The following is a 27,740-nucleotide window of genomic DNA, read 5'->3' as shown; positions in this document are numbered from 1 at the left end:
CCAACGACGGAACCGTCCATCACAGCAGAGCAGTACCCTTGGCGCCATTTCCAGAGGCCTCGGATCTTCTTCCCCGCCTCCGACAGTCACACCAGCATCATCACCATCCTCCATGTCCAACCCAATGATGCTGAGGTCCACATGGCTATGCCAAAGAGGTTGTACACTTGTCGCATCACTTTGTTTCTCCATTCCTCTGTTCTTCCAATTCATGTGAGCCAAACACCTAGGTTGACTGAAATCCTATGTTTCCAAATGCTCTGTTTTGCACGTGCATTCCTATCCTATTCCTGTGTTTTTCCTGTCCCTGCGTTTATAGAATCCTCCAATTCTAAGGAGCCCTTACAGATTTACTTCATTTTCAGATAGGCATCAAAGAAAACTCTGTGTGTTATGTCCTACTCCTGCCGTGCCGTCATCCACCCCACCTGAGGTGCACTGACGGTGTCCTGGACTAGGGGGTACTCATCACGTCGTCTCCCGATCAGTTGGATTGGGCTGAGGACCCCCATGGTCGTATACTCATGGGCCCGTCCGAATAGCTGCCGCATACAAGGAAGATTCCACAAGACTTGGTGATCAAGACAAGGACTCCTCCCCCACCGGCGTATTTGGCTAGGACTCTTGTTATCCTGGACCTCTGGTGCATTATATAAACAGGGCCAGGCTAGTCGATAGATCATATATACAAACAATCATACCATAGGCTAGCTTCTAGGGTTTTAGCCTTTACGATCTCGTGGTAGATCAACTCTTATAATACTCATATCATCAATATCAATCAAGCAGGACGTAGGGTATTACCTCCATCAAGAGGACCCGAAGCTGGGTAAACATCATGTCCGCTGCCTCCTGCTACCATCGATCTTAGACGCACAGTTCGGGACCCCCTACCCGAGATTCTCCGGTTTTGGCACCGACATTGGTGCTTTCATTGAGAGTTCCGCTGTGTGATCGGCAAAAGGATCAATCGCTCACCCGCAGGTCAAGTGCGACGCCGGCTCGACTGGTCACCTTGGCTCGACCGAGGACCGTGCTCCATCTCTGATCGTCATGTTCGGACGGGGGCCTTCTTCAACATCAACTCTGATCTCTATCATGATAATAGAGGAGTCATCCATGGAGCTCGAGGGCTCAACGTCAACATTACCCTCGGGCGGCCGTGCTCTTTTTATGGATAGCGAACTTGTATTCGCCGTCACCACCTCCTCGAGCGTCGGTTTGCCGATTGCTTTGGTGGAATAGTGCAGAATTACATCTACAACAGCCATGCAAAATTTCATCGAGTTCCGATGGAGAAATATCCGACAATCTACGATATATCAGAGCCCTGTCAAATATGGACGAGTTTATGGCGTGGTCTCCAGAGCCCACCTCGGAGGTCCTTTGGAAGATCCAACCGTTCATCTACTGCAGAATTTCCATATCTACCACCCCTCCAAATTTCAGCTCGATCCGACGGTTCAACCTCCGGGAACCTTCCGATGAGTGGACCAATTTTCTTATCCGTTTTCTGTGCGAATACGGATCCGACCCGAATTCATGTTTCTTTGTGAACGTGATATTGGACAGCCTTTTTAGAGGAATTCTCTTCTAGGGTATTGTGCATTGTTTTTAAACACGTGCCCGTAAATTTTTAAGCCTCCCCTGAGGTCATCTTCATCATCACGTTGGTGTCAAACCAGTCCGGCAATATTGCTCCAAGGCTGCCGACCTGCGCTAGACATGTCATCACTTTGTTGAGCCGAGCTCAACTTCTTCGGATAATCATCTCGGCAAGCCGAACAAGAGTCCGGCATCGCGAAGGATAAATCATCACCAACATCGCCGCCCTACGGATTACACGGAGCGGGCATACCGGCATCGCCACACGGTCACTTCATTAAGCCGGCATCGACCACGTCACGACCTGGATCGGCAGGGCCGCACTATTGCTTCTTCAAGCTGGTGTCCATCACGCCGACCTACTTCGACTCATCGGCTTACATCGAGGCTTCGACATCTCGGCTAGACCGGGGGCTTTGCCATCTCTTCATCAACCTACTCCAGAGACTTCGGTGTCACTAGTCGACCAGCTCCGTCACGTTAGCTGGACTGAGGGCTTTGCCTCGGCGAGCCAACCTTTGCCAACATCGCCATACTGTCGCTTTATCGCCCATCAAGAAATGGGTATGTGAATCGAGTCCAAATTTTCGGGATCACCTTTCTTCGGATTGCTACAACAAATAAACCAGGTGCTATTAATCCTAGTATTTTTTGCTTGTTTGGGTTCATTTTTCCCAATGAATTATTACTCTGGTTTGTCCATCATATGTACGCAGGTCTATCAAATGGTGGCAGCATTAACGACGATCGCATGGTGGTTCAGTCAGTTTCCGTACATAGTCCGGCGAACGCTGCATCCGGAACTCGGACCGACCTGTGAATTCAGGCTTTGCCACGCCTTTACCACATCACGCTGACGGCCTGCATCGACATTGACTTCGGCGCCAGGCCATATTTCTTTTATTACTCACTTTGCATAAATTATTTATTATGCAACGATTTTATTATTATTATTATCTCCGGTTTGCACTATTTTTTGGGCACAGGAAAATGATTCAGCCGGACTATATCCTTTGGCGTCACCTCGACTAGACGGGGGGCTTCGTCAACACTTCATTACCCCATGCCGGGGAATTTGGCATCACTCTGCCGGCTTGCATTGACCGTGCTATGTCACCACTTCAGAGTGCCGAGCTCTTTGCTCCGCCACCTCGGGACCGGCATGGGGGATGGAACCTTGTCCCGCATCAAGCTCGGACCGCGTCGTCAATACCGAACACATTAACCAGCTAAGTTGCCTTCATGCTCCAAGTTTTAAATTTTTAACTTGTGTTCGGTTCAACCAAGCATTATACCCAGTTGCTTGTAAAAAATTTCCTTGTCCAAACTTTGTTTGTGACGCACAAATTCAAATACCCAGTTCACTTGGGGGCTTCCTTCATGAAGCATTTCCTCTTGCATATGATTACACTTGTACGGCTTCGTTCCTTGTTCGTGTATTACGCCACAATATGCACCATATTGACTTAAGCGATTTGCAAGCTGGGTTGCCTCGCTCCTGTGTTTACCCCTACGTTCCCGATTGTTCGGCTAGGGAGTAAAGGGAGCACCTCTATGATTGTCACGATCGGGTCAGCCGAGCCGGACCTCAGACTGGGTGAAGCCGAAAGCTAGCACTCTTATAGTTTTCAATGATGGTCGGCACACAACGGAACTCATGAGTACAAAAAATCTATTGCACAAGTCTCATAGTAACAATGAACACCGAAGAAAGGTATCGGTGGGGGTACTATTTTCTTCGAAGATGCTTCTTACACTTCGCAGTAATATAGCATAAGTTCCCTGAGCGCACTTTGTCTGTTACAGCCTTATGGCCTGATTGCCTGGTTATTGGAAACACCGTCGATATTCTCGACAGGTGGAGTACATAACACTTTTTGGTCCTTGACCGAAGAGGGAGAAGCCGACGGTCGGTTAAGACGCGTTTAAAGTTCGGGTGAACATAGATATGATATAAGTACTTCAGTACATGCAATCATTCTTTTACCCAAGTCACTTGGGGGCTCTTAAGTTTATTTGAGCCGTTTTATAATAAGTGTTTTTCGTCTTTTTTTGACACAAGTATGTCGTCACTAGCTGAGGAGCCTAATTTCTCTCTCGAAACCGCTAGATTTTAGTTTGCTAAACTGGCCTAATGAGAAGTACTCCGACTTCGGGATAGGAGGTTGAAGCCATAGGCTGACCCGCTTGAAGTCTTGAGATAGGATGTGTCATGTTAAAGCACGGCAGAAGCACTTTTTTTTCAAGTCCAATTTTCGGATTGGCACCGAACACTTGATCTAGTTGGGACATTAAACTTTTGAATAAGTTTTTTGGCTTTTCGAGCCGATGGCACTTTTAAACTATTTGTGCGTTTCCAGCATTAGTCTCGCAGTGCAACGCCGGACACCTTTAGGGATTCGGCAAAAACATTCTCTGATATTGCTATATATGCATCGGTTTCGAATTGTGTCTTCGGTCAATAGTTGGGTTGGCCGGCTCCTGTGCTTTCCTCCTACGTTCCGCTTTGTTCGGCTAGGTGTGCAAAGGGAGAACCACTGAGATTGTGCTTCCATCTCGCATGATCAAGCACCTAAGTGGAGAAAGCCGAAAACTGACTGTCACAATAGGCGTAAACTGGTCAGCGATCCGATGACTATGTTAAATGATGGGCCGTTCATAACATTGGCCAAAGTGTTTACGGCTTGACCTCTGATGTCGCCGAACAGTAACCGGGGGCTCATAGCTAGCTTCCCTGTTTAAAGCTCCTATGACTAAGCGAAAGTTTTTAAGCCTGCATATCTGATTGCCTCGTTTCCGCTAACACAACCGCCTTCGGGCACCGAGATGTCGGCTAAGGGTTGATTTGTTATTGTGGAAACACCCTCCGTAGTATCTACCAAGGGGTAGAAGCCGACGATGGGCCACTTTCAACTCATAAACGGTCACAATGGAGTCAAAATAATGATGAAAAGTACTTGGATACATAGAATCATTACACATAATCTGTGATTTTACTCTGGATATCGATCCTTAATTCGGCCACCCGTGCCCACATTAAGGCTCGGGGGCTACTGGGCTTTGCGCTCATTATTTACAAATATTAAAGGGGCACATCGATCCCCTGATTTGGTGTTGCCACCCGACCAGTGTCTCAGGGCTTACTGCATTGCCTATTCAATGCAGAAAATTCAAAGGGCTCATTGTTTGGCTTGATCGAACTATGGGAAGCGCATCTTTGGACAGCAATAAGTACCATCTGGACCTATCTGGCATCAAGCTATATATCACGGCGACTTCTCACGACCCGCTCTTAGGGGGCTGTTCGCCGATCACTATTATCTCTTATATATTACACTATGTTTTTATTCCTAGGTATGCTGCCAAGCTAGGAGTTGATCCTCAGGCTGATTTCGCGCATCGACCTGAGTCTCAGGGGCTACTAGGAACAGCGGTTCTATTCTTGCCTTCAGGTGCATCTCGGGTTTTAGACTGATACACACCATGAGGGCTACTGGATATACATCAGCAGAGAATAAACTGCACCAGTTAAAAATATATTTGTTTAACTGCACCAGTTAAAACTATAAACAAGAGAAAGTTAATAAGCTTGTTAAGCATCTTGCCAGAATTATGGGTACCCAGGATATTGTTTCTTGAACTCTTCTGAAGTGGTTTCAGTTCTGGAGTTGTTTTGTTGTGGCGTTTATATGCTGCTTTGTTCCCTATATTTGCACTGGTGGTGAACTTTGATGCCCCGTGGATGTAATATGTCTAATAGCCGTGATATCCTAGCATAAGTTGCTTGCTTATTTATTTCCTTGTTGTCTTGTTTATTTGTTTGCTTGTAGTCAGTGCAGTTCTTTTTCCGCGGTTTGCTAGTGGCTGCAATAACCTATTTTTTAAAACTAGGCCACAATAACCATGGGCTAATATTTACTATAGTGACACTGGGCCTCCTACGGGCCGTAGAAGCAGTGGGCCTTCTACGGGCCGTAGAAACAATGGCCTTCTACGAGTTGTAGAAACAATGGGCCTTCTACGGGCCATAGAAACAATGGGCCTTCTACGGGCCGTATCATCAATGGGTCTTATACGGGCCGTATGACCGATTGGCCAAACATGGGCCAATAACAGGCCGCATTATGGCCATAAACGGGCTAGAGTTGGAATCGTCCGTTCATGGGCCGACCATAACGGGCCATCGTTAATAGGCCGTATTTGATGACGCTATGAAAACGGCCCAACGTATTAACGGACGACAAACGGGCCGACTGTAACCACGGGTTGAATTTGGCCCACAAGCAGAAAATGACAGTAATGGGCCGTAAGTAAATGAATGCTGGAAATGAGCCCAAGAATAAATGGGCTCTGAGAAGGCCGGAAGATAACATGGGTTGGAAATGGCCCAACGGAATAACGGGCCATTAATGCGTATAAAGTGATACACTGTTCATTACGGGCCAGTTTCACCACGGGCCATTAATGGGCGTAAAGTGATACACTATTCATTACAGGCCAGTTTCACCACGGGCCGTTAATAGGCCAAGAGTTACATAGGGCCTCATATGGGCCGAAAGACGTCATGGGCCATACATGGGCAGAAGTGAAAACGGGATGGAATCATATTGGATGGCCCAGATGACGCTACTTGGCCTAATTCGGATAGGGCATAACGGGCCTTGGGTTAGCGGGCTGTAAATGGGCTATATGCGAACAGGTCATTAACAGGCTTAACATGGGCCAGCCCACTACCTTTGGACCAAGTCAAACGGGCCGGCCTTTTCACAGGAATGGGCCTCTGTTGGGCAGTGCCACATGTCGACGTATCATAGGCGCCTTCTGTCCAATGAGTGGATGACATCTGTCCCAACAATGAGCCGACACGTGTTTCCTCCAGCCAATGATGATTTTACACGCGGAAAATCCCCATTGGTCAGGGCTGTTAATGGTTTATCGGATCCAAAACCCGACCCGATAGCTTAACAACATTCCGTTATGGTGGATGCCACATGTTGGTCACCCTTGACGAAAGCACTTTTGTGACACACGATTTATCGTCATGGAAGTGCACACTTCCATGATGATAATTTTGGTAATGTCATGGAACACTTCTACGACAGCACAAGTATGACTATCTTGATTCTATCATAAAATCGTCATGGATGTACATGCATGACAAAAAACGTGACCTACTGTGACAAACACGTATCATCACGGAAGTGTATTTTTTTTGTAGTGCGCTCCCCCTTGCAGTACTACCGCAAGGCAGGGATAGTCCAGATACGGGAAGGCACGAACATATAAAAATACATCTGTGGCAACTTCCGCTGAGTTGGGATCTATGCAAAAATCCGACACGGTAGTACCGCAAGCCTAGAGCGGTACTACTGCGTAGGGCGCGGATGTAAAAAATTACATCCGCCCCTACTTCCACTCATGTTGTTGTGCCAGGCCAGGGTTCATGGTACTACCGCACCCAGGTGGCGGTACTACCGCGTAGGACGCGGATGTAAAAAATTACATCCGCCCCTACAACCGCTGGAGCGGCTGAGCCTGGCCTGAGGGCACGGTACTACCGCTCCCAAGAAGCGGTACTACCGTGAGAACCTGTGGTACTACCGTGCCTACGGCTAGTACTACCGCGAGGACCCGTGGTGCTACCGCTCCAAAGAGCAGTACTACCGCGAGCCTCAGAGCAACAACACTAGAACTCCTTCATTTCGCAGAGATACTAATAAACGGAGGATGCTCCAAAGAGCCAAAGGAAAGGGGGTGCAAAAGGATTAGACGTGTACATGATGATTCCACCCAAACCTTTCCGACGTGGATCCCCTCTTAATAGTACGGCTTTCCTATGACTCAAATCCACCGAAAAGAAACGTAGAGGAACACCATCTTCAACAGTCTTCGAGGGGCATCAAATTGTCTTGTGCCTAGTCATGATATGTCTGAACTACTCAGTGCACACGATTAGTCCACAATCACATTGTCTTCAATCACCAAAACAACTAAGGGATTAATATGCGCATACATCGGTCGTGGTGTTCACATCGCACTTGTATCGCACACGGTTTAGATATTATACCCCATGTCCGTTGAGGATCATCAGTCTTTGCTGCAAAATATAACATTAGGGAGGGTCAAAAGACAGCCACACCTGCATGTGGCCCAAATATATATGAGTGAAAAAGGTGGTATGTGATTTTCAAATTTCCAATACACAACTTTGACCCCACGGGCCCACGGTTGGGCGCGTCATTGAAGATCGATGAGACGGGCCAGAAGTCAAGAACCACCTGGAAGTGGCCAAATATATGTACGAATATTGGGGATGTTTAAAACTTTAAATACACAATGCATAACTTTGGTGGCACCTGCCTCGCAAACCCGAAAGCACCCTAACAACCACCTAGCTAGGATATATATAATGACATAATGTCGTACCTAGATATGATGCTTGGCCCACCACCTCCCACTTCGTGTCAGTGGGGCGGATGCACGTAATGATCGATACTTTGGTCATACATGCATGTTGACATGACCTACCATAAGACGGACCAATGAATCTTTCGTTTGGTCAAATGACAGGTGTTGTTGTCGATAAACCGCTTGGGCCAATAGATTCAACCATCGTAAACATCTCACAAGAGGGACCACAAAACCAGCACCTCTTGCATGTGGCCAAAAATGATGTACGTTGGGGAGGGGTGATGTGTGTTTTCAATATAGAATAATGTACAATTTAGATGTGATGCCTACCTCTCGATACAGACAACAACCATGAAGGAAAGGTAGTTAAGGACGAGATACACACGCAGGGTTTGATGTAGGTCGAACCGAGAATCCGAGCATCTAGGAGGGAATCCTGACAACGCATGAGCTCGAGTTTTGGTTGACCGACATTTGACGGTGACCGGCCCTAACATGAACTAGGAGGAATCCATTCATGGCAAACACATACCCCTTGTTATCGGTCAAAGGGATGATATATATACACTCGGGGAGCCCAGATATATCCGCGTCATCACAAAAAACCGCACAAGGGAGACATGGTCGATCAGAAGACCCCGTATACACTGCATGCGGCCCGAAAATATGTATGGGTACGATGGTGTATGATGTGTTTAAATCCCAAATGCACAACGTCGATGGGCGATGCCAAGTACATTACAAACCGAACAACGTACCCAACTACAAGCTTGGTTCAATACCTATGATGTCAGTTTCCCAACTTCGAGGCGGCAGCGGGAGGGGGGGGGAGGGGTCATCCCACGCATGCACTCAAACTTTATTTTGTCTAGCATGGGACACATCTATATATATATATATATCTATACATCTATACATCTATACATCTATACACATATATAGTGTGCGAATAACTATGAAAGTTGCTCGTTGGATGAAGCCAATCCGACGGTACAGAGATGGCAAATCCGAGCACTACTGGCCGTTGGATATCATCTACATTCCACCAGATTCTGCCACATGTACAATCTAGAAGACTCCATGGTTGAACTTAAGCATAATGCACAAACCTCTAAACACAAGCACTTCTCCTTTGTTCTCTAGAATCTTCCATATCTTAATTGCCCAAACCTTTTTTTAAATGAATTATCACTACTTGTTTTTACCTTTACAATGCACAATTCCATGAATCTTAAAATGGTTTTTTTTACAAAACTAATTGATTTTGGATGAGATGAACTATAAAAATTAAACGAACATCTGCATCATGCATATCTGGGAGAAGAGGCGGGAAACCGATGAGAGGAGTGGCGAGAAACGGTAGGCTGTTTTGAGTGAAAACCTAGTAGAGAAGGAAGCGTGAGCTACATGACGCATGCGCACAGTGCTTACCCATGTACTGTATCTTCTTTTGAAAGGGCTCAGGGTTGCCGTTCGATCTGGGAGCACCCAACGGTGCACACGTACGATCTGTGGGGTTTGGGTTCTGGCCAGTCAGAATGCAGGACTCAGATCATGCGCGCAGCGGGGGGGATATCATACGGAAACCAACATTTAGTGGAAACCGGTGAAAACTACAACAAAAAGATGTTTTGAAGTTTCAAAAAAATGCGGGATGTTAAGACGATCGTCTGTTGATAAAGTCGTATCTTCTTCCAGAGTTTTTCCTTCAGCAAGGGTGTGCTTGCTTCTTGGCAGGTCCTGGGGCCTGTGGGTTATGACCCATCTCATCACTTGTAAATCTTGAACTCATCATCGGGGCAACTGATCATTATTCCAACATCCAGCTTCCTAGCATTCTTAAATCCATCCAATTGTCTCTCTTCCTTCTATTGGCACCAAACTAAAGACGTGATTACTCAGACTCCTCATGGAGTTACAATTGCTCCATATTACCAACACCATACCTCCTCTATATCCAATAGTACTTCATCCCTTCATACTCTTGGGATATCACGAATATCGAGATAAAACTCATACTTATTTTGTCCAAAGTCCACTTCGTGGAATAACGTTATCTTCCACAGGGGTCAAGTGTCCTCACAGGGTACTACCACTCTTGAAATGCACCAATTCATCCATAGACCATATTTCTCATATCCTCGAAAATGGTCAAAATCTTTCTTTATAGAGTAACAACTCATAAAATCCAAATCAGTACCCACGATAATAACTTTATTAATTCTCAAAGTATTACAATCTCCTGCACTTCCATTACATGCCTCAACTCAACACCTCAATATAAAATAAATGTTCTCACAACTGCTACTATACTTCTCGCAGACACAATTAATTATCACAAGTCTCCTTCTCCTTGGTACAATCTCTGGCAAAGTTCCCTGCTTCATTACAACAAAAACATATTACTTCTAACAAGTCTCGAGGTTTTCTTTTTGGGCAACTGCTGAAGTAGTGCCCTGACTCCTTGCACCTAAAATAGGTGATATAACTCAGGTCCTTCCTGGAATCCAATCTATTTCTCTTCCTGGACTTTTCCTTTCCAATCAGGGCTTCTCTTTCCTATGGATCATACTCTACTTCCTCTATTAGGAATTCTACTAGATCCCCATTAAGACAATTCTAGGAGATGTGTCCTTTTTCTCCACATGATTAGCAAGACTTGGGGTAAGTTCTAATTGGTTCTTCTTTAGGTGTGTCCTCCACCTCTTCCTTCATCACGGGTTCTTCTAAAATTTCCATGAGGGCTCCTTTCATTGCTTCTTTCTTCTGGGGTATGGTTCTTTGTACCATGGGATAAATGTGACACTAAGCAGGGTAGTGGGTAGTCCCTTCACACAAGAAACAAGTGATCTGCCTAGTTGGGCATTCTTCAGCTGTGTGACTTCCTTCACAGTTAGGGCATTCATCCTTGTGTTCTTTATGGGTGTGTCCTATTTCTCCATAGATTTTGCATGCACCAGGTTTCCTCATATCATTTCCATAAGGCTTCAACTTTTGGGACACAACCCGAGACTTTGGCAAAGTTAACTTAAATTCTTTCCAAGTGGTTACTCCTTGCCATCCGTTGATGGTTTGGTACATCCTCCACCAAGTAGTAGCACCTCTTTCAAAACACTGAAGAGGATTCTGGGCCATATCCTTTCCAACTATAGGGCTATTCCTCATGTGATCCTCCATGTTCTGAATCCATCAGTCCGTCTCCAATTGACTTATCGGTCCCGGAAATATGAGTTCATCTCCATTCATCCTCTATTGGGTCCATGGGTTTTGGGGGGAGATAAGAGATAAACGGAGGGATACACACAATACAAACAAAAGTTTTGAAAAGACAGATTTTATTTCTGGTTGTGGAAAAACATCAAACAAATGACAGGTCACAACCGTCACATCTAACGTAGGTACATAACAGGGGTTTGGTCTTCTAAAGGTGAATAAATCTTCAATGTCGCCAAACTTTTCAAGTCTTGTTCATGTCTCCGATGGGTTTCTTCTGATCGTTCTTGTCCTTCTGAAGTTCTTTTTCCAGATCATCTCTGTTGACGCGAACTCTCTCATGACATCCTTTAACATTTCTAGAGTTGCGTTCCAAAATTCTGGGTTTCAACATCCTTGGCATGAACCACGGTCCTACTCTCCTTCAGTTCCTGACAAATCTCCGGTATCTCGAGGTTTTAGCTCCTCCAGCTTGGCTACTTCAGCTTCTGGGTCCTAAGTTCTTTACGAAATCCTTCCTTGTCAAGATATGGCTTCCTGAAGGTCCATCTTAAAATTCCTGATGTAATTCTCCAGATCCTGGTGATACACCAGCTAAGGTTAAAACTTCTCCTTTTGCTGCTGGATCCTCCATCAGCCTTCTACCATCCAATCCTTCCATGCATAAGCATGCTTAACTCAGCACGGTGATAATAGCATAAGTGGGCAATAACATCATGGATAGCCATGTTTCAGCCCTTGTCATTGCCATGAGCTATTTTCCATAATTGATATCTTTGCCTTAGGGTTTTGTTGACAAAAACTTCAAGTTTTTACTCTCCATGTTCTGGTCTTTCTCCAATACGCCTTCATCTTAGGTATTCGACAACTTCAATAGTCTGACAAATTTCATAAGGCTGGATGATAGGAAAAGACTGCATAGTGGTGTCTTTGGTTCAGGGTGAAGCTCTTCATCTAAAATATGTAAGCCAGGTGTTCTTCGGTGAAGAAATTGAGAAGGGCATGAGAATAACTTCAGATCCTATTCAGAGCCTTCCAAGTCACTTCACTCTGGGAATTCTTTGGAACCTTCAAATTCTCCTAGTCTTCGGAGTCTTCAACCGGTGTAGGTTCAATTATTCAGATGCACAGGAAAATCCTCTTCGTTCCGAAGTGTACTTCTTGGAGTGGTCTCATCAATCGAATCTTCGTGTGGTGAAAAAGGGAAAGGGGTATGGTCTCACTAGAAAGGAATATTTGAATAAGCTCAGAAGAGAAGAGAGGTAAAAGATCTTTTTGAAAAGAAAGCTGTAGAGAAAAATCATTCCTATGGGCTTGCCAGTTTCTAGAGGTCACGTCCTACAGTCAACATGTGCTCTGATACCAATTTGTAGTGACCCGACCTCAGACAGTCAAGTCTCTGTGCTTAAGTGTCATCCCTGGATCGGTATGCTGACACACACAGTACTCGAGGATTTATAATAGAGGTAAATCACATGTATAAAGTAATGTAAATACTATTACCTCAATTCAAATAGCGGAAGTAACAACAAGGTTGTGGACTCCCATCAACACCAACGACAAAGTTGAGTGTAGAAATCATAACCCCAAAGATTCCTACAACATGAGACATTGCAGCCACAAAGGGTCAGTACATTGAATGTACTGGCAAATTCACACCATAGAGCAATGACGAATAATGGCTATCACTACATGCATATATGGCTGGTGGAGGCTCTATGGTTATAATGTTTTTGCGAAAAGCCAATTTTTCCCTACTGCGAAGGAATATATTTTATTTAACTACAAAGTTTTTTTGAAAAACATTGAGAATGGTACCCCCATCTCAATCCCAATTAAAAGTAATTAGCATCCCAACAAATTAATTTAGAGTGATGAGATCCATACGATAATCCAAGAACCAGATACTCAAGATGACCATAACCGGGGACACGGCTAACCATGATTAGTTTGTACACTTTGCAGAGGTTTGTGCACTTTTCCCCACAAGACTCGATCTCCTCCATAGGATTTCTCGCACTACATGGTGTTTGAGAAACGAATGACTGAGACACAGATTTTCAGAAGCATTAATTCTAACCCCGGGTACAGAGTACCAACCTAGACCCCCTGCATCTGCTAGCTTACCACTGGAAGAGGTCATGCAACATACTCAACTATGCTAGAGCCCATAATAGCTTGTGGCTGCACACAGAAGTTTCTAGCATGAATAATCTTATGATCCCTTTTGAGCCTGGGTGGCGAACCATAGGATGATCACACGGTATATCCCCGGGATCTCCTAGGACAACACTGGTATATTGCCAGGTGTCCGGGCAAGTCCAATGGTATATCCCTAGGGTGCCCCTACCAATCCACCCAGATGTGTATTAAGTACCCACCTTAAGTTAACCATTAAATAATAACTCTCACATCTGTCATGAATCACTCAACCAATCCACTTCTACGAGCATAGCATAACAGTGTAAGCATAACGTAGTAGTAACTACCAAGGTTTTGTAACATTCCAAATTTTCAATTTGGAATGTTATACACTAGATCATCATTGTATATCATTTTTATTGCATTTTGGTTGATCCTAGAAATTTCACGCAACTCAAGGACCCTCGGAGAGAGTTGGGGATTTCGTTAATTTCATATTTGAGTTTTCTCAAATTTTGAAAATAGGATCATTTGATTTTATTTATTTTATCTTCAATTATTTCTATTATAAAAATGTGAGATAGGGAATAAAATGAATTTCCCAAAATAAAGAAATATTGGGTATTTAATAGTAAAATCAAACAAGATTTTATTTTGGTTTTATTTGCTAGTTTATTTGAATTTAGGAAAAATGCGCGTTTTTCAGAATTGCATTTAGGCCCCAAATAAATGTTCATCATGTGCGGCTTGATTTTTGAAGCCGGGGAAAATTTATTTCGGGATTTTTGGAGTCCGTTTAGTATTCCTTTTGTTTTTTCTGAGCATAACTATTTTAAAAAAACGCAACTGACCTAACGGGCCGTGTCCGACCCGGACACTAGGCCCATCCGTCTTTATAAGCCGGGAAGGCCCAGCTAGACCCCCCCTCAAACCCTAGCCGCCTAGCCCGCCGCCTTCACCGCCGCCGCCGCCTAGCGCCGCCGCCGCCGCGCCGCCCCACGCCGCCCGCACCGCCGCCCGCCGGATCCGTCTCCAGAGGTAGACCTCGCTGCCGCCGGTTTTTCCGACGGTTTTGTTTTTTTTTAGTTTCGGTTTTTTAAATAGATCTGTTTTTCCGGTTTATTTAATTAGCGAGCGTTCATCCGTTCATTCGTTTTAATGAATGTTCGTTGTTTTTCTTTTTCTCGGATTAAATCCGCGATTTTTCAGATCGCGATTTCTGATCCGATTTTTGTTTTAGTCTAACTTTTTGCTCGTTTATCAAAATCAGGAGATTCAAGCGCCTGGAGTTTCGTCTCGAAATCCTCTTTCCGTTTAACTAACTTAAACAAGTTTTTGCCACTGTAAAAATTGCCCTAGATCCAGAATAGTAAACAAAACCTTTTCGTTTGTCGTTTGTCTTTCGTTGCTTCGTTCGATTTGATTCTTTTTGCCAACCGGAGTTCTTAAGTTGAACTTTCTGGTTAGATGTCTTATTTGAGTTTTACCTGTGCATTAGTTGAGTACTTATTGTATGCTTGTTTGTTTGCGATAGAGTACCCGGAGTGCGTCGCTTACTACTTCGAATCGCTAGGTTTCCCGCATCATCAGCAAGGCAAGTAACACTTTGATCATGTTTTCCCTCTACCCAGTTTTATTGCATTAGATCAATCCTCAAACATTGCATGATTAGGATTTAACTAAATTGTGGGTTTGGGAAGTAGATGAGGTAGAACCTATTACCTGTTGTTATCAAACCCTGGGAGTTACTTTTACATTATGCTTATACTGCTATGCTATGCTCGTAGACGTGGATTGGGTTTGAGAGTATCCATGACATATGTGAGATTGTTAATTAATGTTTACTTAAGGTGGCAACTTAAACACACATCTAGGTGGATTGAGGCACCTGGGTATTCCAGGATTGCCTGTTTTTTCTATGGACCGCCACCCATGCTCAAAGCGATCATGAGATTATTCATGCTAGAAACTTCCGTGTGCATCCACAAGCTATTATGGGCTATAGCATAGTTGACTAAGTTGTGCGAACTCTTACAATGGTAGACTAGCAGATGTAGGGGAAAGTAGGTGTAACGGTCTACCCGATCGTAAGGTGCTAGTGCTTCTGAAAGACTATGTCTCGGTCATCCGTCTTCTCAAACACCATGCAGTGCGAGAAACCAAACGGTGGCGATCGGGTCTTGTGGGGAAAAGTGCGCAAACCTCTGCAGAGTGTATAAACTAATCGTGATTAGCCGTGTCCCCGGTTATGTACATCTTGAGTATCTAGTTCCTGGATTATCATGTGAATCTCAACATGTTACTATAAAAATTAATTTTGATGGGTTTTGATTAATGATGATGCTTAATTGGGATTGAGAATGCTGTGAACCATTCTCAATGTTTGACAACTACCATGATAGTTAAATAAAATTTATTTCCTTTGCAGTAGGGAAAAATTGGCTTTACGCAAAACTCTAACCATAGATCTTTCTACCAGCCAAACATGCATATAGAATAGCCTATTTCATTCCATTACTCTCCATGTGTTACTTTGCCAGCATATTCCATGTGCTGACCCGTTTTGGGCTGCAACATTAATGTTGCAGACTTTTCAGACGATGATTAAGGAGTTTTTAGGTCGTGGTTCTATACTCAGTGATGCCATTGGAGTTGATGGACTCACTTATCTTCCAAGCCTTCCGTTGTTATTGTTATTAGATGGCCTTAAGCCATATTTATTGTAATAAGTTCTCTTTTGAGACACTCGATGTAATAAGTGTGTGATTGCTACTCTGTTATAAATCCTTCAAGTACTGTGTTGTGTCAGCATTACTGATCCAGGGATGACACCTGAGCACAGAGATTGGACCGTTTGACGCCTGGTCGCTACAGGTTTGAATACAGGGCAATAGGTTCCTACCTCATCAACTACTTCCCAATACCCACATGTTATCCAATCCTAACCATGCAATGTTTGAGGGTTGAAACTAATGCATAAAAACTGGGTAATGAAAAGTATGATCAAAGTGTGAACTTGCCTCGTACTGTTGATGAAGAAGATTCACACTCATAATTCTTGATAGTTCTACTCGTCACACTCCGGTCAATCTATCGTGAGCAAGCAACAGTAACCACACATAAGCAATCAAGCCAAAGAATCGAAGAAAAGATCTCGGAAAACTTCAAAAACAAGCAATTTACTCTTGCAACATAAAACAATTTCTAACCGTACCAAAATTAAGTGAATTTGGCCTTATCATAAAGTTTAGGTCAAGAGCTTCGATTTGCAAAAATAATCAACGCAAACGGAGTTATAAAACTCAAGTTATGATCAAACTAAATTCAACTACAAATCTGTTTGAATTCAAATTTTAACTATCAAAAACATGTTTAAGTTGTTTTACGGGATAGACGAGATCGTAACGAAGAAGTGGGCGCTGGTTTCATTGGATTTGGAAAAACGAGCGAAAACTAGTGATCAATTGAAGTACAGGGACTAATCTATGAAGAAAATTGTATCACGAATCGGCCCCTGACCAAAATTAAAACAGAAAAAGCAAAAGACTAAATAACAAACGTTCGTTTCCGATCGGTAACGAACAAAAACTATTCACTGAGACGGAAAGCATTCGTTAAATAACAAAAACGAAACGGTTTATTTAAAAAACGATCTCGAGGATAAACCGACTAAATAAAATAAAACCGGGCGGTTTATTCGGTTTTACCGGCTTGGGCGAAATAAACCGGCGGCGGGGGCGGTTCCCGGTGACGACGGCGACGGCGAGACGAAAGGAGGCGGTGGCTTCGGCTTCGGACATGGGGCAAGGCGCCAACGGCTCCGGTGCGCAGCACGGAAGCTGCGGCAGCGGTGGTAGGCGGCGGAGTGGGCGTCGGCGGCGAGTGGCATGGCGGCGCAAGAGCAGGGTGGCGGCGACTCTGGCGGCTTCGGGGCGGCGAGCTCGGCGATGGGGAGGTGAGAGAGAGCCAAGGCGCGGCTTTATAGGAGGGAGGTGGGGCGGTGGCGTGCGGGAGGGGCAAGGCGGCTTGGTATCCGGGACCGACACAGCGTCGCTAGCGAGATGCGTGCAGCGGCCGGTCTCCTGGCTGGAGCTTAGGGACGAGGTGGAGCGAGGCTGGGCCGCGGCCTGGCTAGGAGCTGGGCCGGCCCAGCCGGCGGGAGTTTTTTTAAATGACAGACAAAAGAATAAAACAAAAAGAAAGTAAAAATATTATGTAGGCATATAATATATCAAAAAATTTCAGAAAAAGATTTCCTACAACCTGAACATTTACTAGCGCCAAATAAAATCTGTGAAAATTCAAATAAAGAAAAGCGTGCTACTGATGCAATAAAACCTCATAAAAAATCATTTTAAAAATACCAAAATGATTTCAAATTTATTCCTCTCCAATTTTCTGATGTAAGGAATCATTTATCCTACTTTCCATATATTTTATTTTTGGAGGAAAATAATTTGAATAAAAACCAGAATAACTCCAAATTGAAAAATGATTTCAAAGGGACGTTAAATTGGGTTTTCTTTGAAACTTCCAACTCATATTTCATGTAATTTGAAGAAGTCATTTTATCTTCTCTCATGAAAATCAGTGAGTTTCTTAAAGTTTCTGAATTGGAAATATTTTCCAAATGAAATTCTAATATTTTCGAAACCTTTTTCATTTATTTAAATGGAAGAAGTCATGTCATCTTCTCTCCAGGGTTTCATGATGAAAATTATTTGAATTCAAGGAGATCATAAATGCAAGATGAAAGTTTGGGAAAGTGCTTTTATTCCCTCTCATTTAACTTTCAAAAAGTTTCGAATTTCACTCAATTTTACACAATCAATCAAACAATCGATCAAATCTATCTATTTAATATAACATTCCAAAATTTAGAATTTTGGGATGTTACAATTTGAAAGGAGGAAAGAGATATGATCTGCACCAAAAGCTTGAATTGAGTCCACCGGGAGAATATGAGAATGAAGAATGATAAACTTGAAGCTCCTACATCTTCATTAGAATCACCGGACAAAACATTGAATGAAAAGAATGAAGAGACTTCTCATGAATAAAATGGATACTTGATTAAGAAATCTGAGTCCTTGAAGAAAAGGTTGGGATGGTGAGAAAAACAAATGCAACCTGGGACGGGTGAAACAAATATCATTGGGAAAACTGAGAAGTGATCTTGCGAATGGGGAAAATGATAGGATCATCTTGACGAGAAGCACGCTGGTTGGAAAAGAATTGACATGACCATCTCGATGATCAAGAAGGATTAGCACTCCCACAGAAACATGAGAACACCATTTAGGAAAGGTATGGAATCAACACTTGACTTTGAAGCAACTCGAACACAAGAACCAAAACAAAACAAAGGATTGGGCTTGCGGAAATAAGCCGGAAACAAATACATAACCCCTCATGAATTTGTGGAAGGATAAAAACTCCCGAAACTTTCTGGTTATTCAATCTGGTGTTGGGGATACAGAGAGGCACAAATATGTCACAAAACTAACAAATTTTACACTCCAACTATATCCATCCGTCAACACATAACCAAGAAAAACTCAGAAATCATGTACCTTAGACCTTCGAAAACATCCGATATCCATCCGACAATACATCTGATCCCTCTCCCCAGTACTGGGTGTCATCAAACTACTCTCACCACAAAGAGTATAGAAGCTTTTTCGATGTCGGCGACCTCTGGTATTCCGGAACTGAAACGATAAGCAATGTGGCAAAAACACCTTGGAGCTCAACTTCCCGAGACAGTGCCATAACCGCTAAATGTCAGGTCGCACCAAGACAGAATTTCCTGTTACAATGATATCGGACCGATTCCAAGATACCCACGTGATCCTAAAAAATTTTGAGTGAAAAAGAGGAGAGTGAAGTCAAAACATCTACGTTAGGAGTCCTCACACGAGCGACGAAGGGGATAAGGAGTAAAAAGAATTCCTACTCTTCGATATATAACTAGGCTCAAAATAGTTTTTTCTAGACTCAACAATGTGTAACATCCCAAATTTTCAATTTGGAATGTTATACATTAGGTCATCATGCATATCATATTTTATTTTGCTTTTGGTTTTGATCCTAGAAAATCCTAAGCAACTCAAGGACCCACGGAGAGAGTTGGGGATTTCGTTATTTACGTATTTGAGTTTTCTCAAATTATGTAAACAGGATCATTTGATTTTATTTATTTTATCATCAATTATTTCTATTACAAAAATATGAGAGAGGGAATAAAATGACTTTCCCAAAATATAGAAATATTGAGGATTTAATAAAAAATCAAATAAGATTTATTTCGGAGTTTTTTTGGTATTTTTATTTGAATTTAGGAAAAATGCGCGTTTTTCAAAGTTGTAGTTTGGGCCCAGATAAATGTTCACTTTATCTGGCTTGATTTTAGGAACCCGGCAAAATTTATTTCGTGATTTTTGGAGTCCGTTTAGTATTTCTTTTTATTTTTCTTCCGAGCGGATTTATAAAAAAAAAAACTGGAACCGACTACGGGCCGTACCCGGCCAGGAAACCTCCGCCCGGGGGCCTTTATATAGCGCCCGAGGGAGAGAGCCAGCCCACCGAACCGAACCCTAACCCTAGCCACAGGCCGCCGCCGCCGCCGCCCGCCGCCGCCGACTCGCCGGAGCGCGCGCTTTTCGAGGTTCGCCGCCGCCTCGTTTTCCGTGCAGTTTTTTTTTTGAAAAAAAAAAATATATATTTTTTCTCTTTTTCTGTTCGTCGTTTTTCTTTTTCGTTGGATTTTCCGCGGTTATTTTCTGATCGCGATTACTGATCCGATTTTCGTTTTAGTATAACTTTTCGCTCGTTTATCGGAATCAGGCGATTCAAGCGCCTGGAGTTTCGTCTCGAAACCCTCTTTCCGAATAATCAACTGAAACAAGTTTTTGCTACTGTAAAATTTGCCCAAGATCCAGATTACTAGAACGAAGTTGTTTTCTTTCGCCGTTTGATTTCTTTTGCTTCGTTCGATTTGATTCTTTTTGCCAACCGGAGTTCTTAAGTTGAACTTTCTGGTTAGATCTTCTATTTGAGTTTTACCTGTGCATTAGATGAGTACTTATTGTATGCTTGTTGTTTGTCTGTGATAGAATACCCGGAGTGCGCCGCCTGTTACTTCGAATCTCTAGGTTACGCGGATCATCAGCAATGCAAGTAACACTTTGATCATACCTTTTCTACAACCCAGTTTTATTGCATTAGATCAATCCTCACACATTGCATGATTAGGATCTAATTAAATTGTGGGATGGGAAGTAGATGAGGTAGTACCTATTACCTGTTTATTATCAAACCTTTGGGAGTTACTTCTACGTTTGCTTATTATGCCATGCTATGCTAGTAGACGTGGATTGGGTGAGTGATATCCATGACAGATGTGAGATTGAAAATTAAGGGTTTATCTAAGGTGGCAACCTAACACACATCTGGGTGGATTGAGGCACCTGGGGTTACCAGGACTTGCCTGTTTTTCTTTGGACCGCCACCCAGGCCCAAAGGGATCATGAGATTATTCATACTAGAAACTTCCGTGTGCAGCCACAAGCCATTATGGGCTCTGGCATAGTTGAGTAAGTCGTGCGAACTCTTACAGTGGTAGACTAGCAGATGTAGGGGAAAGTAGGTGTACCGGTCTACCCGTCGTAAGGTGCTAGCGCTTCTGAAAGACTGTGTCTCAGTCATCCGTCTTCTCAAACACCCTGCAGTGCGAGAAACCAAACGGAGGCGATCGAGTCTTGTGGGGAAAAGTGCGCAAACCTCTGCAGAGTGTAATAAACTAATCATGATTAGCCGTGTCCCCGGTTATGGACATCTTGAGTATCTAGTACTTGGATTATCATGTGAATCTCAACATGTTACTCTAAATTAATTTTGATGGGTTTTAAAGATGTTACTTAATTGGGATTGAGAATGCTGTCAACCATTCTCAATGTTTCACAACCACCATGATAGTAATTAAATCTATTCCTTGGAAGTAGGGAAAATTGGCTTTACGCAAAAACAGTAACCATAGAGCTTTCCACCAGCCAAATATGCATATAGTATAGCTGTTGCATTCCATTACTCTCTATGTGTTACCTTGCCAGCATATTCCATGTGCTGACCCGTTTTCGGGCTGCAACGTTAATGTTGCATACTTTTCAGACGACGATTAAGGAGTTTTTAGGTCGTGGTTCTATACTCAGTGATGCCGTTGGAGTTGATGGACTCACTTATCTTCCAAGCCTTCCGCTGTTACCGACACTAGATGGCCTTAAGCCATATTTATTGTAATAAGTTCTCTTTTGAGACACTCGATGTAATAAGTGTGTGATTGCTACTCTGCTATAAATCCTCCGAGTACTGTGTGGTGTCAGCATTACTGATCCAGGGATGACACCGGAGCACAGAGATTAGACTGTTTGAGGTCTGGTCGCTACACAATGGCAGGGGTTCGACCAATCAAGGGGGCTCCTAAGGTCGGTAAGGCTCTGATACCAACTTGTAGCACCCAATATGCAATTCTATCCCAATCACGTGATGAAGTCATGATTGGGGAACAACCGCATTTCGAGCGCATAGCAAGGTGGATATTGTTACAACATACCATGTACTGAATAGATGAGAATACAAGATGAAGGCTTACACTCGCCACAAGTTACGAAATTCATACAACAATACATCAATTCATAGCAATCATCATACAGACGAGCAGGATCCAACTATGGATGAAATCAAATGAAAAACAAGAACGACATCCACCGTGCTAATCTCAGGTTCCCCGACCCGGAACCTATCCCTTGATCGAAGAAGAAGAACTACAAAAGCAAGCAAGCATCGCTCTCACGTCAAAGCTTCGCATAACCTGTACCTGCAATTGTTGTTGTAGTAATCTGTGAGCCACGAGGACTCAGCAATCCCATTACCACGGGTATCAAGACTAGCAAAGCTTAAAGGTTATGGAATGGATAAGTGGTGAGGTAGCAGCAGCACTAAGCGTTGTATGGTGGCCAACTTACGAGTACAAGAGTAAGATGAGAAACTACGCAAACGGTCGCCAACTAGTAATGATCAAGAAGTGATCCTGAACTACTTACGTTCAAACATAACCCAACCGTGTTCTCTTCTCAAACGCACCCAAAAAGAGACAGTCACAGTTACGCATGCGGTTGGTGTATTTTTATTTGTGTTTAGTTAAAGTTCACTACAACCAGATATTAACAAATTCCCATATGACATGTAACTGTGGGCACAACTCTCGAAAGTTCAAGCCCTGCAGGGGTGTCCCAACTTAGCCCATGAGAAGCTCACGATCCACGGAGATAATCCTCCATCGTGGGACATCCGATCAAACTCAGGATCCCGGTGCACAAGACATTTCGACAATGATAAAACAAAACCAGCAAGACCACCCGGTGCATCGATACCCCGATAGGAGCCGCTCGTGTCTCATTCTCAGGACAACACCGTCTATGCTAAGTAGACGACAACCAAAGACCTCGAGTTGCCCCGAGGTGGCACCGCCGACTGCTAAGTAGGTGGACCAACACTCATGAGGAGCACTAGCCCGGGGGGTTGATTAAGAGACATCGGGTGCCGGCGGGTCCCTATGCGAGTTTTAGTTGTTATTAGGCAAATGGTAAAAGCAATGTTGGGCCTTGCTGGAAGAGTTTTATTCAAAGAGAACTGTCAAGAGGGCCCCAGAACCCTCATCATGTTAGGGATGCAAAATCAAGGAATATAACACTGGTATGACAGAAACTAGGGCAGCAAGACTAGAACAAAACACCGGGCAAAAGGCCGAGCCTTCCACCCTTTACCAACTATATAGATGCATTAATTAAATAAGAGATATTGTGATATCCCATGATATCCATGATATCCATGTCCCAACATGGAACAACCTGCAACTGCACCTGCAACTAGCAACACTATAAGAGAGGCCGAGCAAAACGGTAACATAGCCAAACAACGGTTTGCTGGGATGGTGAAAAGGTTAGAGGTAGTCATGGCAATTTGGGAGGATTGATAAACTGGTGGTAGGTAGTGCAACATAGCGATAGCATCGAGACAACTAGCAAAGCAAAGATAGTAGTGAGATCCAAGGTGACGGTCATCTTGCCTAAAATCTCCCTAGGAAAAATACCGAATCCATGAAGAAGACGAACCAACGTGGTCGAGCGGATCCTCACAATCACAACGTAACTGGAACTATCAGGGAGAAGCGCAATCGGAAAGAAGAAAATGACATAGTAAACAAACAAGCATAAACATGGCACGATGCACAATCAAGTATGATGCATGTCCGGTTTAATGAGGCATGGCATGGCAAAGTGCAACAAAGAACACTACAAATTAAGTGGCGGTCAATATGTAACGAGTTGCATATTGAAGAAACACCACATTTAATTATTTAGCTCACTCTTGTTTAAGCTAATCATCAATATTAAATGTTGGTTAACATGGCAAGAGGTAAAGCATATGAAAACTACCTATTTAAGCAAGTTTAAATGAGGCCGGAAACAACAAACAACAATTCTGGAAAATCCCCATATGAGTATTTCGAATTTGGTATTATTCATCCCTAAACCATATGTTAGAGTTGTTAAACATGCAAAGTAATGCCACCATGTTAAACTATGCATTTTTTACCCCATTTACATATAAATATTATTAAATTCGGAGCTACAGTTATTTGTTATGAAACAAATCATTTAGCATGGCATTGTGCAAATTAAATTCAAACAACAAGTTAAACATTTTAAACACGGCTGAAAGTTGCAGAATATGAAAGTCCATGAAATTCTAAGCATTTTACATATATAATGATTTTACATATGATGCACGGTTGTCGAGTTATTAAATGCATGAACATTGAGGGTTTTTCTGCAAAACTGCAGTCTTTGGAAAAAGTCTAAATTTGCAAAATTGGGAAAAAAACATGATACGGGCCGCATCTTAACAGGAAGCCCAGCAGAGGAAAAGGCCAGAGCTGCTCACCCATGGGCCAAGCCCAGTTCAGGGGGAGGAGGCCGGTTGGGGGAGATGCTCACGGGGCGCGATTGTCGCTGGCCCACGCGACGGGTTAGCGAGGCAGGGACTTGTAGTGGCTGTGGGCCATGCAGGCAGATCGAGGCGAGCCGCGAGGTCAATGCAGGACGAAGTAGAGGTCTGGTGTTGCGCGACGCAGAGGTCTAGGCCTGGAGCTCGAATGAGACCGAGCCGATGGCGGAGGACGAACTTGGCGCGGGGGAGCATGGATCCTTAGCAGGGAACTCGAGGAGGACCTGATCTGGCCAGGGGGATGCCAGACCTAGCCAGTGGTGGCGAGGCGGAGGAGAACCGGCGGTGGAGCTCCATGGGCCGGGCTCCATGACTGCAATGAAAGGGGACTTGATGTCCGGGTCTTGAAGCTTGAAATAGTGAGCGCCATGCCAGGTCGTCCGAGACAACAGATCTCATCGGGAGGGTCACGGGTTCGCTGGAGCGGCGCGGTTCATTTGTGTCGGTGTCCTGGGAACCGGGGTACCCAGACTTGCCTGCCAGTAGCCCGTAGCGTGGCTCCATCAATGACTCGGTACGACCCATCTTTAGCAGCAACAACTCAAGACCCTCGTGAGGCGGACGACACCAAGTCCTCCCTAGGGGCAGCCTCACTAGGCTGGCTCCCGAGGAGTGGAGATATCTTTGCAAGGGGCAGCTCACGAGGTTTGCATGATGTGAGCCATGACGACCGAGGCCAGACGGGCGCCAGCGGCGCAGTATACCAGTTTCCTCTTTGGTGCTAAGGCAGCAAGCGCAAACGTGGTTTAACGTCCCAATTTTCAATTTGGATGTTATACATAGGTCATCATATGCATATCATATTTTATTTGCATTTCGGTTGTGATCCTGGAAACCTTAAGCAACTCAAGGACCCAAGGAGAGAGTTGGAGGTTTCACAAATTTTCATATTTGAATTTTATCAAATTTGAAAAGAGGATCAATTTGATTTTAATATTTTTCACCGCCGCAGCAAGCCGCCGCCCCCTCGCCCGCTCACCGGCGCAGCACGCGCCGCTGCCCGCTGCTACGGTCGCCGCCGCCGCCCACACGCCGTCGCTCGCCGTCGCCATCCCACGCTACCGCCGCCGCTTTGTCTCATCGGAGCTGCTGGATTTCCACCGCCGTCGTTTATGGCGACACCGTCATTGACCGGTATAAACCCGTCCTGATTCGCCAGTTCTTTTCCGTTTTTTTCGGTTCTCGGTTTTAGATCGGTTTTTTTAGGGTTCGCTAGCTAGCGAACATTTTCTGTTTAGTTCATTTTAACGAACGCGTTCGTTAGTTAGGTCTTCATAGCCAATGTTCGTTCGTTAGGTTTTTCTTTTTATTTTATTTTTGGCCAGGGACCTATTCGCAATTACTTTTATCACAAATTAGTCCCTGATCTTCAAACCCTCGTCACTTTTTGCTCGTTCGTCCAAATCCAGTGAAACCAACTCCAAAATCTTCGTCTTGTTCCCCTCTTTCCAAATAATCAACTTGAACATGGTTTTGAGCTGATTTGATTTCAAGCTGATTTGATTTCTAACTGCTTTTGATCGTCGTTTGAGTTTCGTAGCTCCGATTCCATTGATTCTTTTTCCCAATCGAATCTTTTTAGTTGAACTTTCAGTTTGGATCTTTTCACTTGAGTTTTACACTTGCATCTTATGCTTGAGTTCTTATATATGCTATTGTTTGTTTACGATAGAGTTTTCAGAGTGCGTAGCGTTCTAGTACGAGTCACTTGGGTTTTCAGATCGTCAGCAAGGCAAGTAACACTTTGATGATATTTTTCATACCCAGTTTTTATGCATTAGTTTCAACCCTCAAACATTCCATGAGTAGGATATGTTTAACATGTGGGTATTTGCGAAGTAGTTGATGAGGTAGAACCTATTGTCTTTATTTCAAACCCTCGGAGTTACTTCTACGTTATGCTTATACTGTTATGCTATGCTCGTAGATGTGGTTTGGGTTTGAGAGATCCATGAAAGATGTGAGAGTTTTAATTAATGGTTAAAATTAAGGTGGCTACTTAAATACACATATGGGTGGATTAGTTGAGGCACCCTGGAGCACCCAGTGGTGGTTTGGTCACCTGGAGTAATCCAGCGTTATCATGGGATATCCCGGAGTACCCGTGTGATCATCCTACGGTTTGCCACATAGGCTCAAAGAGATCATAAGATTATTCATGCTGGAAACTTCTGTGTGCAGCCACAAGGCATTATGGGTAGGTAGAGTAAGTTGTGTCACTTCTTTCAGTGGTAGGCTAGCAGATGTAGAGGAAGTAGGTGGTATTGTCTACCCAGAGTAAAGAGTTAATGCTTCTGAAAGACTGTGTCTTGGTCATCCGTTTCTCAAACACCATGTAGTGCGTTGTGACGCCCCGAGACCGATGCGCTAGGTGTCTTCCAGTTATTCGCTATTGTTGCCATGTCATTTGCTTGCGTGTTACATTTTATCATGTCATCATGTGCATTGCATCATCATGTTTTCAAAACTTGCATCTGTCCCGGTCTCCCAATTCCTTCCGTTGTCCGTTCTGAGCACAGACACACTTGCACGCGCCCGCGACATGTCCGAAATATTATTTTATAAGTGGCCGGAAAATGTTCTCAGAATGGGTTGAATGTTGGCATGCGGTGTTTTTATGTTGTAGGTAGGCCGCCTGCCAAGCTTCATCACATCCGGAGTTCGTTTGATAGCCCAACGGATAACTATAGCGGCAATATAGTCGGTCTAACGTCGGACATTTTCGGTCTCCGGAAACAGATGTCGGGCCCTCTCTCTCTCTTCTCCCCCTCGCAGTCTCGCCATGGCCCACCTAGTCCATCCCTCTTCGCTTCCGGAGTTGTCCGATGTGACCGCACGGTCCGAAACCCTCTTTGCTCAGAGCATCAAACCTCCTCGCGCGCGCATCTGAAAAGTTGTCCCGGACCCGACTCGGACTGTTGCCACCATTGTGTCCAGATCATCCCCAAACATCTACAAAACGTCATCATTTTCTTATTTGGGCTCCCTAGCTATTTTATTTGCGTTCATCCGATTGCGATCGGAGGGACGAGTTAGCCTCTACCCTAATCCCTTTGCAATATAAATAGTGGGCAACCCTAGAAATTAGGGATCTTGTCCCATCCTTCGCCGCCGCCAGCCCACTATCTCCTCCTCCTTGGGATCCCCTCCCGATCCAAACCACCAACCGAAGCCGTCACTTTCCTCCTCGTTTTCCAGATTGGGCCAACCACCTTCCCTGATACAACCATTGATCCAGCCCCATCGAGCTCCTCTGCTCGGCCCCGTCGTCATCCCGCAGCACCTCCCCTCCCTGTCACCTC

At 44.1% G+C, this 27,740-nt stretch overlaps 1 pseudogene; it reads left to right on the top strand.

Annotated features, from left to right (window-relative positions):
* The window catches only part of LOC125536344, a 53,165-nt pseudogene extending 27,596 nt beyond the window's left edge, over positions 1 to 25,569 (top strand).
* Positions 25,570 to 27,740: the final 2,171 nt, after the last annotated feature.

This window comes from Triticum urartu, chromosome 2 (assembly GCF_003073215.2).
Source record: "Triticum urartu cultivar G1812 chromosome 2, Tu2.1, whole genome shotgun sequence".
NCBI lineage: Eukaryota > Viridiplantae > Streptophyta > Magnoliopsida > Poales > Poaceae > Triticum > Triticum urartu.
Note: the sequence above shows the minus strand (reverse complement) of the source record. Positions and strands in the feature narration are given on the sequence as shown.